This window comes from Rhinoraja longicauda, unplaced genomic scaffold (assembly GCF_053455715.1).
Source record: "Rhinoraja longicauda isolate Sanriku21f unplaced genomic scaffold, sRhiLon1.1 Scf000079, whole genome shotgun sequence".
Lineage (NCBI taxonomy): Eukaryota > Metazoa > Chordata > Chondrichthyes > Rajiformes > Arhynchobatidae > Rhinoraja > Rhinoraja longicauda.
This window is the reverse complement of record NW_027601297.1, coordinates 387,411-404,854: the sequence shown is the minus strand read 5'-3', so window position 1 is coordinate 404,854 and position 17,444 is coordinate 387,411.

Sequence of the window (17,444 nt, the reverse complement as noted above, 5' to 3'; positions counted from 1 at the left end):
GCGCATACTGATAGTGTTAAATACTAAATTACGCAATTACACACTATAACATACGATAGCATAATACACGCACTATGGCAACGTGCAACACAACGTAATACACTTTAACACGGATCCTATACACTATTACACACTATAACATACTTTAATCTACTGTAACACACAAAATAACACCAGAACATAATAAAATATAATACACGCTATTAATACACTGGAAGACAGTATAGTCCACTAAAGTAAACTATAATACACTAGAATAGACTATAAATGCGACAAGATGAACTGTAATACCCCAGAATACGACAATACAAACTGTAATACACTAAAATACACTATAACGCACCACAAAACATTTTAGCGCATACTGATACAGTGTTAAATACTAAATTACGCAATTACACACACTATGGCAACGTGAAACACAACGTAATACACTTTCACACGGATAAAATACACTATTACACACTATAACATACTTTAATCTACTAACACACAAAATAACACTAGAACACATAATAATATATAATACACGCTATAATATACTGGAAGACAGTATATTCCAGTAAAGTAAACTACAATACACTAGAATAGACTATAAAGGCGATAAGACGAACTGTAATACATCAGAATACGATAATACATACTGTAATACACTATTACACTAAACTACATTATAACGCACCACAAAACATTTTAGCGCATTATAGCATCCGCGTTGTCACACCATAACACTATGTTACATTATAACGCATTAGATAATTCATTATACAACACGATAATACCCTAAAACGGACTCTAGAGCACTTTCACACACAAGATACACTAGTAAATACTAAATTACGCAATTATGCAACGTGAAACACAACGTAATACACGTTATCACGGATACTATACACTATTGCACACTATAACATACTTTAATCTACTGTAACACACAAAATAACACTAGAACACACAATAACACGCTATACACTGGTATAGTCCACTAAAGTAAACTATAATACACTAGCATAGAATACCAATGCGACAAGACGAACTGTAATATATCAGAATACGATAATACAAACTGCAATACACTATTACACTAAAATACACTATAACGCACCACAAAACATTTTAGCGCATACTGATACAGAGTTAAATACTAAATTACGCAATGGCACACTATAACATACGATAGCATAATACACACACTATGGCTACGTGAAACAAAACGTAATACACGTTAACACGGATACTATACACTATTACACACTATAACATACTTTAATCTACTGTAACACACAAAATAACACTAGAACACATAATAAAATATATTGCACGCTATAATACACTGGAGGACAGTATAGTCCACTAAAGTAAACTATAATACACTAGAATAGACTATCAATGCGACAAGACGAACTGTAATACCCCAGAATACGATAATACAAATTGTAATACGCTATTACACTAAAATACCACACACCACAACGCACCACAAAACATTTTAGCGCATACTGATACAGTGTTAAATACTAAATTACGCAATTACACACGATAGCATAATACACACACTATGGCAACGTGAAACACAACGTAATACATTTAACACGGATACTATACACTATTACACACTGTAACACACTTTAATCTACTGTAGTGTTACTGTAGTATTAGTAACTAACACTAGAACACATAATAAAATATATTACACGCTATAATACACTGGAGGACAGTATAGTCCACTAAAGTAAACTATAATACACTAGAATAGACTATAAATGCGACAAGGCGAACTGTAATACCCCAGAATACGATAATACAAACTGTAATACACTATTACACTAAAATACACTATAACGCACCACAAAACATTTTAGCGCATTTTAGCATCCGCGTTGTCACACCATAACACTATGTTACATTATAACGCATTAGATAATGCATTATACAACACGATAATACACTATAATACCCTAAAACCGACTAGAGCACTTTCACACACAAGATACACTAGTAAATACTACATTACGCAATTACACACTATAACATAATACACACACTATGGCAACGTGAAACACAACGTAATACACTTCAACACGGATACTATACACTATAACATACTTTAATCTACTGTAACACACAAAATAACACTAGAACACATAATAACACGCTATACACTGGAAGACAGTATAGTCCACTAAAGTAAACTATAATACACTAGAATAGACTATAAATGCGACAAGATGAACTGTAATACCCCAGAATACGACAATACAAACTGTAATACACTAAAATACACTATAACGCACCACAAAACATTTTAGCGCATACTGATACAGTGTTAAATACTAAATTACGCAATTACACACACTATGGCAACGTGAAACACAACGTAATACACTTTCACACGGATACTATACACTATTACACACTATAACATACTTTAATCTACTAACACACAAAATAACACTAGAACACATAATAATATATAATACACGCTATAATATACTGGAAGACAGTATATTCCACTAAAGTAAACTACAATACACTAGAATAGACTATAAAGGCGATAAGACGAACTGTAATACATCAGAATACGATAATACATACTGTAATACACTATTACACTAAACTACATTATAACGCACCACAAAACATTTTAGCGCATTATAGCATCCGCGTTGTCACACCATAACACTATGTTACATTATAACGCATTAGATAATTCATTATACAACACGATAATACCCTAAAACGGACTCTAGAGCACTTTCACACACAAGATACACTAGTAAATAATAATTTACGCAATTACACACTATAACATACGATAGCATAATACACACACTATGGCAACGTGAAACACAACGTAATACACGTTAACACGGATACTATACACTATTACACACTATAACATACTTTAATCTACTGTAACACACAAAATAACACTAGAACACATAATAAAATATAATACACGCTATAATACACTGGAGGACAGTATAGTCCACTAAAGTAAACTATAATACACTAGAATAGACTATCAATGCGACAAGACGAACTGTAATACCCCAGAATACGATAATACAAATTGTAATACACTATTACACTAAAATACACTATAACGCACCACAAAACATTTTAGCGCATACTGATACAGTGTTAAATACTAAATTACGCAATTACACACGATAACATAATACACACACTATGGCAACGTGAAACACAACGTAATACATTTAACACGGATACTATACACTATTACACACTGTAACACACTTTAATCTACTGTAGTGTTACTGTAGTATTAGTAAATAACACTAGAACACATAATAAAATATAATACACGCTGTAATACACTGGTATAGTCCACTAAAGTAAACTATAATACACTAGAATAGACTATAAATGCGACAAGGCGAACTGTAATACCCCAGAATACGATAATACAAAACTGTAATACACTATTACACTAAAATACACTATAACGCACCACAAAACATTTTAGCGCATTTTAGCATCCGCGTTGTCACACCATAACGCATGTTACATTATAACGCATTAGATAATGCATTATACAACACGATAATACACTATAATACCCTAAAACGGACTAGAGCACTTTCACACACAAGATACACTAGTAAATACTACATTACGCAATTACACACTATAACATACGATAGCATAATACACACACTATGGCAACGTGAAACACAACGTAATACACTTCAACACGGATACTATACACTATAACATACTTTAATCTACTGTAACACACAAAATAACACTAGAACACATAATAACACGCTATACACTGGAAGACAGTATAGTCCACTAAAGTAAACTATAATACACTAGAATAGACTATAAATGCGTCAAGATGAACTGTAATACCCCAGAATACGACAATACAAAACTGTAATACACTAAAATACACTATAACGCACCACAAAACATTTTAGCGCATACTGATACAGTGTTAAATACTAAATTACGCAATTACACACACTATGGCAACGTGAAACACAACGTAATACACTTTCACACGGATAAAATACACTATTACACACTATAACATACTTTAATCTACTAACACACAAAATAACACTAGAACACATAATAATATATAATACACGCTATAATATACTGGAAGACAGTATATTCCACTAAAGTAAACTACAATACACTAGAATAGACTATAAAGGCGATAAGACGAACTGTAATACATCAGAATACGATAATACATACTGTAATACACTATTACACTAAACTACATTATAACGCACCACAAAACATTTTAGCGCATTATAGCATCCGCGTTGTCACACCATAACACTATGTTACATTATAACGCATTAGATCATTCATTATACAACACGATAATACCCTAAAACGGACTCTAGAGCACTTTTACACACAAGATACACTAGTAAATACTAATTTACGCAATTACACACTATAACATACGATAGCATAATACACATACTATGGCAACGTGAAACACAACGTAATACAGTTAACACGGATACTATACACTATTACACACTGTAACACACTTTAATCTACTGTAACACACAAAATACCACTAGAACACATAATAAAATATAATACACGCTGTAATACACTGGTATAGTCCAGTAAAGTAATCTATAATACACTAGAATAGACTATAAATGCGACAAGGCGAACTGTAATACCCCAGAATACGATAATACAAACTGTAATACACTATTACACTAAAATACACTATAACGCACCACAAAACATTTTAGCGCATTTTAGCTTCCGCGTTGTCACACCATAACACTATGTTACATTATAACGCATTAGATAATTCATTATACAACACGATAATAACCTAAAACGGACTCTAGAGCACTTTCACACCCAAGATACACCAGTAAATACTAACTTACGCACTTACACACTATAACATACGATAGCATAATACACACACTATGGCAACGTGAAACACAACGTAATACATTTAACACGGATACTATACACTATTACACACTATAACATACTTTAATTTACTATAACACACAAAATAACACTAGAACACATAATAAAATATAATACACGCTATAATACACTGGAAGACAGTATAGTCCACTAAAGTAAACTATAATACACTAGAATAGACTATCAATGCGACAAGACGAACTGTAATACCCCAGAATACGATAATACAAATTGTAATACACTATTACACTAAAATACACTATAACGCACCACAAAACATTTTAGCGTATACTGATACAGTGTTAAATACTAAATTACGCAATTACACACGATAGCATAATACACACACTATGGCAACGTGAAACACAACGTAATACATTTAACACGGATACTATACACTATTACACACTGTAACACACTTTAATCTACTGTAGTGTTACTGTAGTATTAGTAAATAACACTAGAACACATAATAAAATATAATACACGCTGTAATACACTGGTATAGTCCACTAAAGTAAACTATAATACACTAGAATAGACTATAAATGCGACAAGGCGAACTGTAATACCCCAGAATACGATAATACAAACTGTAATACACTATTACACTAAAATACACTATAACGCACCACAAAACATTTTAGCGCATTTTAGCATCCGCGTTGTCACACCATAACACTATGTTACATTATAACGCATTAGATAATGCATTATACAACACGATAATACACTATAATACCCTAAAACCGACTAGAGCACTTTCACACACAAGATACACTAGTAAATACTACATTACGCAATTACACACTATAACATACGATAGCATAATACACACACTATGGCAACGTGAAACACAACGTAATACACTTCAACACGGATACTATACACTATAACATACTTTAATCTACTGTAACACACAAAATAACACTAGAACACATAACACGCTATACACTGGAAGACAGTATAGTCCACTAAAGTAAACTATAATACACTAGAATAGACTATAAATGCGACAAGGCGAACTGTAATACCCCAGAATACGATAATACAAACTGTAATACACTATTACACTAAAATACACTATAACGCACCACAAATCATTTTAGCGCATTTTAGCATCCGCGTTGTCACACCATAACACTATGTTACATTATAACGCATTAGATAATGCATTATACAACACGATAATACACTATAATACCCTAAAACCGACTAGAGCACTTTCACACACAAGATACACTAGTAAATACTACATTACGCAATTACACACTATAACATACGATAGCATAATACACACACTATGGCAACGTGAAACACAACGTAATACACTTCAACACGGATACTATACACTATAACATACTTTAATCTACTGTAACACACAAAATAACTAGCACACATAATAACACGCTATACACAGGAAGACAGTATAGTCCACTAAAGTAAACTATAATACACTAGAATAGACTATAAATGCGACAAGATGAACTGTAATACCCCAGAATACGACAATACAAAATGTAATACACTAAAATACACTATAACGCACCACAAAACATTTTAGCGCATACTGATACAGTGTTAAATACTAAATTACGCAATTACACACACTATGGCAACGTGAAACACAACGTAATACACTTTCACACGGATAAAATACACTATTACACACTATAACATACTTTAATCTACTAACACACAAAATAACACTAGAACACATAATAATATATAATACACGCTATAATATACTGGAAGACAGTATATTCCACTAAAGTAAACTATAATACACTAGAATAGACTATAAAGGCGATAAGACGAACTGTAATACATCAGAATACGATAATACATACTGTAATACACTATTACACTAAACTACATTATAACGCACCACAAAACATTTTAGCGCATTATAGCATCCGCGTTGTCACACCATAACACTATGTTACATTATAACGCATTAGATGATTCATTATACAACACGATAATACCCTAAAACGGACTCTAGAGCACTTTCACACACAAGATACACTAGTAAATACTAATTCACGCAATTACACACTATAACATACGGTAGCATAATACACACACTATGGCAACGTGAAACACAACGTAATACACTTTAACACGGATACTATACACTATTACACACTATTACACAATTTAATCTACTGTAACACACAAAATAACACTAGAACACATAATAAAATATAATACACGCTATTATACACTGGAAGACAGTATAGTCCACTAAAGTAAACTATAATACACTAGAATAGAATACCAATGCGACAAGACGAACTGTAATACCCCAGAATACGATAATACAAAACTGTAATACACTATTACACTAAAATACACTATAACGCACCACCAAACATTTTAGCGCATACTGATAGTGCTAAATACTAAATTACGCAATTACACACTATAACATACGATAGCATAATACACACACTATGGCAACGTGAAACACAACGTAATACACTTTAACACAGATACTATACACTATTACACACTGTAACACACTTCACTCTATAACATACTTTAATCTACAGTAACACACAAAATAACACTAGAACACATAATAAAATATATTACACTGGAAGACAGTATAGTCCACTAAAGTCAACTAGAATAGACTATAAATGCCACAAGACGAACTGTAATACCCCAGAATACGATAATACAAATTGTAATACACTATTACACTACAATACACTATAACGCACCACAAAACATTTTAGCGCATACTGATACAGTGTTAAATATTAAATTACGCAATTACACACGATAGCATAATACACATACTATGGCAACGTGAAACACAACGTAATACAGTTAACACGGATACTATACACTATTACACACTGCAACACACTATAATCTACTGTAACACACAAAATACCACTAGAACACATAATAAAATATAATACACGCCGTAATACACTGGTATAGTCCAGTAAAGTAATCTATAATACACTAGAATAGACTATAAATGCGACAAGGCGAACTGTAATACCCCAGAATACGATAATACAAACTGTAATACACTATTACACTAAAATACACTATAACGCACCACAAAACATTTTAGCGCATTTTAGCATCCGCGTTGTCACACCATAACACTATGTTACATTATAACGCATTAGATAATTCATTATACAACACGATAATAACCTAAAACGGACTCTAGAGCACTTTCACACCCAAGATACACCAGTAAATACTAACTTATGCAATTACACACTATAACATACGATAGCATAATACACACACTGTGGCAACGTGAAACACAACGTAATACACTTTAACACGGATATTATACACTATTAGACACTATAACATACTTTAATCTACTGTAATACACAAAATAACACTAGAACACATAATAAAATATAATACACCCTATAATACACTTGAATAGACTATAAATGCGACAAGACGAACTGTAATACACTATTACACTAAAATACACTATAACGTACCACAAAACATTTTAGCGCATTATAGCATCCGCGTTGTCACACCATAACACTATGTTACATTATAACGCTTTAGATAATGCATGATACAACACGATAATACACTATAATACCCTAAAACGGACTCTAGAGCACTTTCACACACAAGATACACTAGTAAATACTAAATTACGCAATTACACACTAAAACATACGATAGCATAAGAAACACACTATGGCAACGTGAAACACAACGTAATACATGTTATCACGGATACTATACACTATTGCACACTATAACATACTTTAATCTACTGTAACACACAAAATAACACTAGAACACACAATAACACGCTATACACTGGTATAGTCCACTAAAGTAAACTATAATACACTAGAATAGACTATAAATGTGACAAGACGAACTGTAATACCCCAGAATACGATAATACAAACTGCAATACACTATTACACTAAAATACACTATAACGCACCACAAAACATTTTAGCGCATACTGATACAGAGCTAAATACTAAATTACGCAATTACACACTATAACATACGATAGCATAATACACACACTATGGCTACGTGAAACACAACGTTATACACGTTAACACGGATACTATACACTATTACACACTATAACATACTTTAATCTACTGTAACACACAAAATTACACATAATAAAATAAATTACACGCTATAATACACTGGAGGACAGTATAGTCCACTAAAGTAAACTATAATACACTAGAATAGACTATCAATGCGACAAGACGAACTGTAATACCCCAGAATACGATAATACAAATTGTAATACACTATTACACTAAAATACTATAACGCACCACAAAACATTTTAGCGCATACTGATACAGTGTTAAATACTAAATTACGCAATTACACACGATAGCATAATACACACACTATGGCAACGTGAAACACAACGTAATACATTTAACACGGATCCTATACACTATTACACACTGTAACACACTTTAATCTACTGTAGTGTTACTGTAGTATTAGTAAATAACACTAGAACACATAATAAAATATAATACACGCTGTAATACACTGGTATAGTCCACTAAAGTAAACTATAATACACTAGAATAGACTATAAATGCGACAAGTCGAACTGTAATACCCCAGAATACGATAATACAAACTGTAATACACTATTACACTAAAATACACTATAACGCACCACAAAACATTTTAGCGCATTTATCCGCGTTGTCACACCAAACACTATGTTACATTATAACGCATTAGATAATGCATTATACAACACGATAATACACTATAATACCCTAAAACGGACTAGAGCACTTTCACACACAAGATACACTAGTAAATACTACATTACGCAATTACACACAATAACATACGATAGCATAATACACACACTATGGCAACGTGAAACACAACGTAATACACTTCAACACGGATACTATACACTATAACATACTTTAATCTACTGTAACACACAAAATAACACTAGAACACATAATAACACGCTATACACTGGAAGACAGTATAGTCCACTAAAGTAAACTATAATACACTAGAATAGACTATAAATGCGACAAGATGAACTGTAATACACTAAAATACACTATAACGCACCACAAAACATTTTAGCGCATACTGATACAGTGTTAAATACTAAATTACGCAATTACACACACTATGGCAACGTGAAACACAACGTAATACACTTTCACACGGATAAAATACACTATTACACACTATAACATACTTTAATCTACTAACACACAAAATAACACGAGAACACATAATAATATATAATGCACGCTATAATATACTGGAAGACAGTATATTCCACTAAAGTAAACTACAATACACTAGAATAGACTATAAAGGCGATAAGACGAACTGTAATACATCAGAATACGATAATACATAATACACTATTACACTAAACTACATTATAACGCACCACAAAACATTTTAGCGCATTTTAGCATCCGCGTTGTCACACCATAACACTATGTTACATTATAACGCATTAGATAATTCATTATACAACACTATAATACCCTAAAACGGACTAGAGCACTTTCACACACAAGATACACTAGTAAATACTACATTACGCAATTACACACTATAACATACGATAGCATAATACACACACTATGGCAACGTGAAACACAACGTAATACACTTTAACACGGATACTATACACTATAACATACTTTAATCTACTGTAACATACAAAATAACACTAGAACACATAATAACACGCTATACTCTGGAAGACAGTATAGTCCACTAAAGTAAACTATAATACACTAGAATAGACTATAAATGCGACAAGATGAACTGTAATACCCCCAGAATACGACAATACAAACTGTAATACACTAAAATACACTATAACGCACAACAAAACATTTTAGCGCATACTGATACAGTGTTAAATACTAAATTACGCAATTACACACACTATGGCAACGTGAAACACAACGTAATACACTTTCACACGGATAAAATACACTATTACACACTATAACATACTTTAATCTACTAACACACAAAATAACACTAGAACACATAATAATATATAATACACGCTATAATATACTGGAAGACAGTATATTCCACTAAAGTAAACTACAATACACTAGAATAGACTATAAAGGCGATAAGACGAACTGTAATACATCAGAATACGATAATACATACTGTAATACACTATTACACTAAACTACATTATAACGCACCACAAAACATTATAGCGCATTATAGCATCCGCGTTGTCACACCATAACACTATGTTACATTATAACGCATTAGATAATTCATTATACAACACGATAATACCCTAAAACGGACTCTAGAGCACTTTCACACACAAGATACACTAGTAAATACTAAATTACGCAATTATGCAACGTGAAACACAACGTAATACACGTTATCACGGATACTATACACTATTGCACACTATAACATACTTTAATCTACTGTAACACACAAAATAACACTAGAACACACAATAACACACTGGTATAGTCCACTAAAGTAAACTATAATACACTAGAATAGACTATAAATGCGACAAGACGAACGGTAATACCGCAGAAAACGACAATACAAACTGTAATTACACTAAATTACACTAAAATACACTATAACGCACCACAAAACATTTTAGCGCATACTGATAGTGTTAAATACTAAATTACGCAATTACACACTATAACATACGATAGCATAATACACGCACTATGGCAACGTGCAACACAACGTAATACACTTTAACACGGATCCTATACACTATTACACACTATAACATACTTTAATCTACTGTAACACACAAAATAACACTAGAACATAATAAAATATAATACACGCTATTAATACACTGGAAGACAGTATAGTCCACTAAAGTAAACTATAATACAGTAGAATAGACTATAAATGTGACAAGACGAACTGTAATACCCCAGAATACGATAATACAAACTGCAATACACTATTACACTAAAATACACTATAACGCACCACAAAACATTTTAGCGCATACTGATACAGAGTTAAATACTAAATTACGCAATTACACACTATAACATACGATAGCATAATACACACACTATGGCTACGTGAAACACAACGTAATACACGTTAACACGGATACTATACACTATTACACACTATAACATACTTTAATCTACTGTAACACACAAAATAACACTAGAACACATAATAAAATATAATACACGCTATAATACACTGGAGGACAGTATAGTCCACTAAAGTAAACTATAATACACTAGAATAGACTATCAATGCGACATGACGAACTGTAATACCGCAGAATACGATAATACAAATTGTAATACACTATTACACTAAAATACACTATAACGCACCACAAAACATTTTAGCGCATACTGATACAGTGTTAAATACTAAATTACGCAATTACACACGATAGCATAATACACACACTATGGCAACGTGAAACACAACGTAATACATTTAACACGGATACTATACACTATTACACACTGTAACACACTTTAATCTACTGTAGTGTTACTGTAGTATTAGTAAATAACACTAGAACACATAATAAAATATAATACACGCTGTAATACACTGGTATAGTCCACTAAAGTAAACTATAATACACTAGAATAGACTATAAATGCGACAAGGCGAACTGTAATACCCCAGAATACGATAATACAAACTGTAATACACTATTACACTAAAATACACTATAACGCACCACAAAACATTTTAGCGCATTTATCCGCGTTGTCACACCATAACACTATGTTACATTATAACGCATGAGATAATGCATTATACAACACGATAATACACTATAATACCCTAAAACGGACTAGAGCACTTTCACACACAAGATACACTAGTAAATACTACATTACGCACTTACACACTATAACATACGATAGCATAATACACACACTATGGCAACGTGAAACACAACGTAATACACTTTAACACGGATACTATACACTATAACATACTTTAATCTACTGTAACACACAAAATAACACTAGAACACATAATAACACGCTATACACTGGAAGACAGTATAGTCCACTAAAGTAAACTATAATACACTAGAATAGACTATAAATGCGACAAGATGAACTGTAATACACTAAAATACACTATAACGCACCACAAAACATTTTAGCGCATACTGATACAGTGTTAAATACTAAATTACGCAATTACACACACTATGGCAACGTGAAACACAACGTAATACACTTTCACACGGATAAAATACACTATTACACACTATAACATACTTTAATCTACTAACACACAAAATAACACGAGAACACATAATAATATATAATGCACGCTATAATATACTGGAAGACAGTATATTCCACTAAAGTAAACTACAATACACTAGAATAGACTATAAAGGCGATAAGACGAACTGTAATACATCAGAATACGATAATACATAATACACTATTACACTAAACTACATTATAACGCACCACAAAACATTTTAGCGCATTTTAGCATCCGCGTTGTCACACCATAACACTATGTTACATTATAACGCATTAGATAATTCATTATACAACACTATAATACCCTAAAACGGACTAGAGCACTTTCACACACAAGATACACTAGTAAATACTACATTACGCAATTACACACTATAACATACGATAGCATAATACACACACTATGGCAACGTGAAACACAACGTAATACACTTTAACACGGATACTATACACTATAACATACTTTAATCTACTGTAACATACAAAATAACACTAGAACACATAATAACACGCTATACTCTGGAAGACAGTATAGTCCACTAAAGTAAACTATAATACACTAGAATAGACTATAAATGCGACAAGATGAACTGTAATACCCCCAGAATACGACAATACAAACTGTAATACACTAAAATACACTATAACGCACAACAAAACATTTTAGCGCATACTGATACAGTGTTAAATACTAAATTACGCAATTACACACACTATGGCAACGTGAAACACAACGTAATACACTTTCACACGGATAAAATACACTATTACACACTATAACATACTTTAATCTACTAACACACAAAATAACACTAGAACACATAATAATATATAATACACGCTATAATATACTGGAAGACAGTATATTCCACTAAAGTAAACTACAATACACTAGAATAGACTATAAAGGCGATAAGACGAACTGTAATACATCAGAATACGATAATACATACTGTAATACACTATTACACTAAACTACATTATAACGCACCACAAAACATTATAGCGCATTATAGCATCCGCGTTGTCACACCATAACACTATGTTACATTATAACGCATTAGATAATTCATTATACAACACGATAATACCCTAAAACGGACTCTAGAGCACTTTCACACACAAGATACACTAGTAAATACTAAATTACGCAATTATGCAACGTGAAACACAACGTAATACACGTTATCACGGATACTATACACTATTGCACACTATAACATACTTTAATCTACTGTAACACACAAAATAACACTAGAACACACAATAACACACTGGTATAGTCCACTAAAGTAAACTATAATACACTAGAATAGACTATAAATGCGACAAGACGTACGGTAATACCGCAGAAAACGACAATACAAACTGTAATTACACTAAATTACACTAAAATACACTATAACGCACCACAAAACATTTTAGCGCATACTGATAGTGTTAAATACTAAATTACGCAATTACACACTATAACATACGATAGCATAATACACGCACTATGGCAACGTGCAACACAACGTAATACACTTTAACACGGATCCTATACACTATTACACACTATAACATACTTTAATCTACTGTAACACACAAAATAACACTAGAACATAATAAAATATAATACACGCTATTAATACACTGGAAGACAGTATAGTCCACTAAAGTAAACTATAATACAGTAGAATAGACTATAAATGTGACAAGACGAACTGTAATACCCCAGAATACGATAATACAAACTGCAATACACTATTACACTAAAATACACTATAACGCACCACAAAACATTTTAGCGCATACTGATACAGAGTTAAATACTAAATTACGCAATTACACACTATAACATACGATAGCATAATACACACACTATGGCTACGTGAAACACAACGTAATACACGTTAACACGGATACTATACACTATTACACACTATAACATACTTTAATCTACTGTAACACACAAAATAACACTAGAACACATAATAAAATATAATACACGCTATAATACACTGGAGGACAGTATAGTCCACTAAAGTAAACAATAATACACTAGAATAGACTATCAATGCGACATGACGAACTGTAATACCGCAGAATACGATAATACAAATTGTAATACACTATTACACTAAAATACACTATAACGCACCACAAAACATTTTAGCGCATACTGATACAGTGTTAAATACTAAATTACGCAATTACACACGATAGCATAATACACACACTATGGCAACGTGAAACACAACGTAATACATTTAACACGGATACTATACACTATTACACACTGTAACACACTTTAATCTACTGTAGTGTTACTGTAGTATTAGTAAATAACACTAGAACACATAATAAAATATAATACACGCTGTAATACACTGGTATAGTCCACTAAAGTAAACTATAATACACTAGAATAGACTATAAATGCGACAAGGCGAACTGTAATACCCCAGAATACGATAATACAAACTGTAATACACTATTACACTAAAATACACTATAACGCACCACAAAACATTTTAGCGCATTTTAGCATCCGCGTTGTCACACCATAACACTATGTTACATTATAACGCATGAGATAATGCATTATACAACACGATAATACACTATAATACCCTAAAACGGACTAGAGCACTTTCACACACAAGATACACTAGTAAATACTACATTACGCACTTACACACTATAACATACGATAGCATAATACACACACTATGGCAACGTGAAACACAACGTAATACACTTTAACACGGATACTATACACTATAACATACTTTAATCTACTGTAACATACAAAATAACACTAGAACACATAATAACACGCTATACTCTGGAAGACAGTATAGTCCACTAAAGTAAACTATAATACACTAGAATAGACTATAAATGCGACAAGATGAACTGCAATACCCCCAGAATACGACAATACAAACTGTAATACACTAAAATACACTATAACGCACCACAAAACATTTTAGCGCATACTGATACAGTGTTAAATACTAAATTACGCAATTACACACACTATGGCAACGTGAAACACAACGTAGTACACTTTCACACGGATAAAATACACTATTACACACTATAACATACTTTAATCTACTAACACACAAAATAACACTAGAACACATAATAATATATAATACACGCTATAATATACTGGAAGACAGTATATTCCACTAAAGTAAACTACAATACACTAGAATAGACTATAAAGGCGATAAGACGAACTGTAATACACCAGAATACGATAATACATACTGTAATACACTATTACACTAAACTACATTATAATACTATACACTATTACACACTATTACACAATTTAATCTACTGTAACACACAAAATAACACTAGAACACATAATAAAATATAATACACGCTATTATACACTGGAAGGCAGTATAGTCCACTAAAGTAAACTATAATACACTAGAATAGAATACCAATGCGACAAGACGAACTGTAATACCCCAGAATACGATAATACAAAACTGTAATACAATATTACACTAAAATACACTATAACGCACCACCAAACATTTTAGCGCATACTGATAGTGCTAAATACTAAATTACGCAATTACACACTATAACATACGATAGCATAATACACACACTATGGCAACGTGAAACACAACGTAATACACTTTAACACAGATACTATACACTATTACACACTGTAACACACTTCACTCTATAACATACTTTAATCTACAGTAACACACAAAATAACACTAGAACACATAATAAAATATATTACACTGGAAGACAGTATAGTCCACTAAAGTCAACTAGAATAGACTATAAATGCGACAAGACGAACTGTAATACCCCAGAATACGATAATACAAATTGTAATACACTATTACACTACAATACACTATAACGCACCACAAAACATTTTAGCGCATACTGATACAGTGTTAAATATTAAATTACGCAATTACACACGATAGCATAATACACATACTATGGCAACGTGAAACACAACGTAATACAGTTAACACGGATACTATACACTATTACACACTGTAACACACTTTAATCTACTGTAACACACAAAATACCACTAGAACACATAATAAAATATAATACACGCTGTAATACACTGGTATAGTCCAGTAAAGTAATCTATAATACACTAGAATAGACTATAAATGCGACAAGGCGAACTGTAATACCCCAGAATACGATAATACA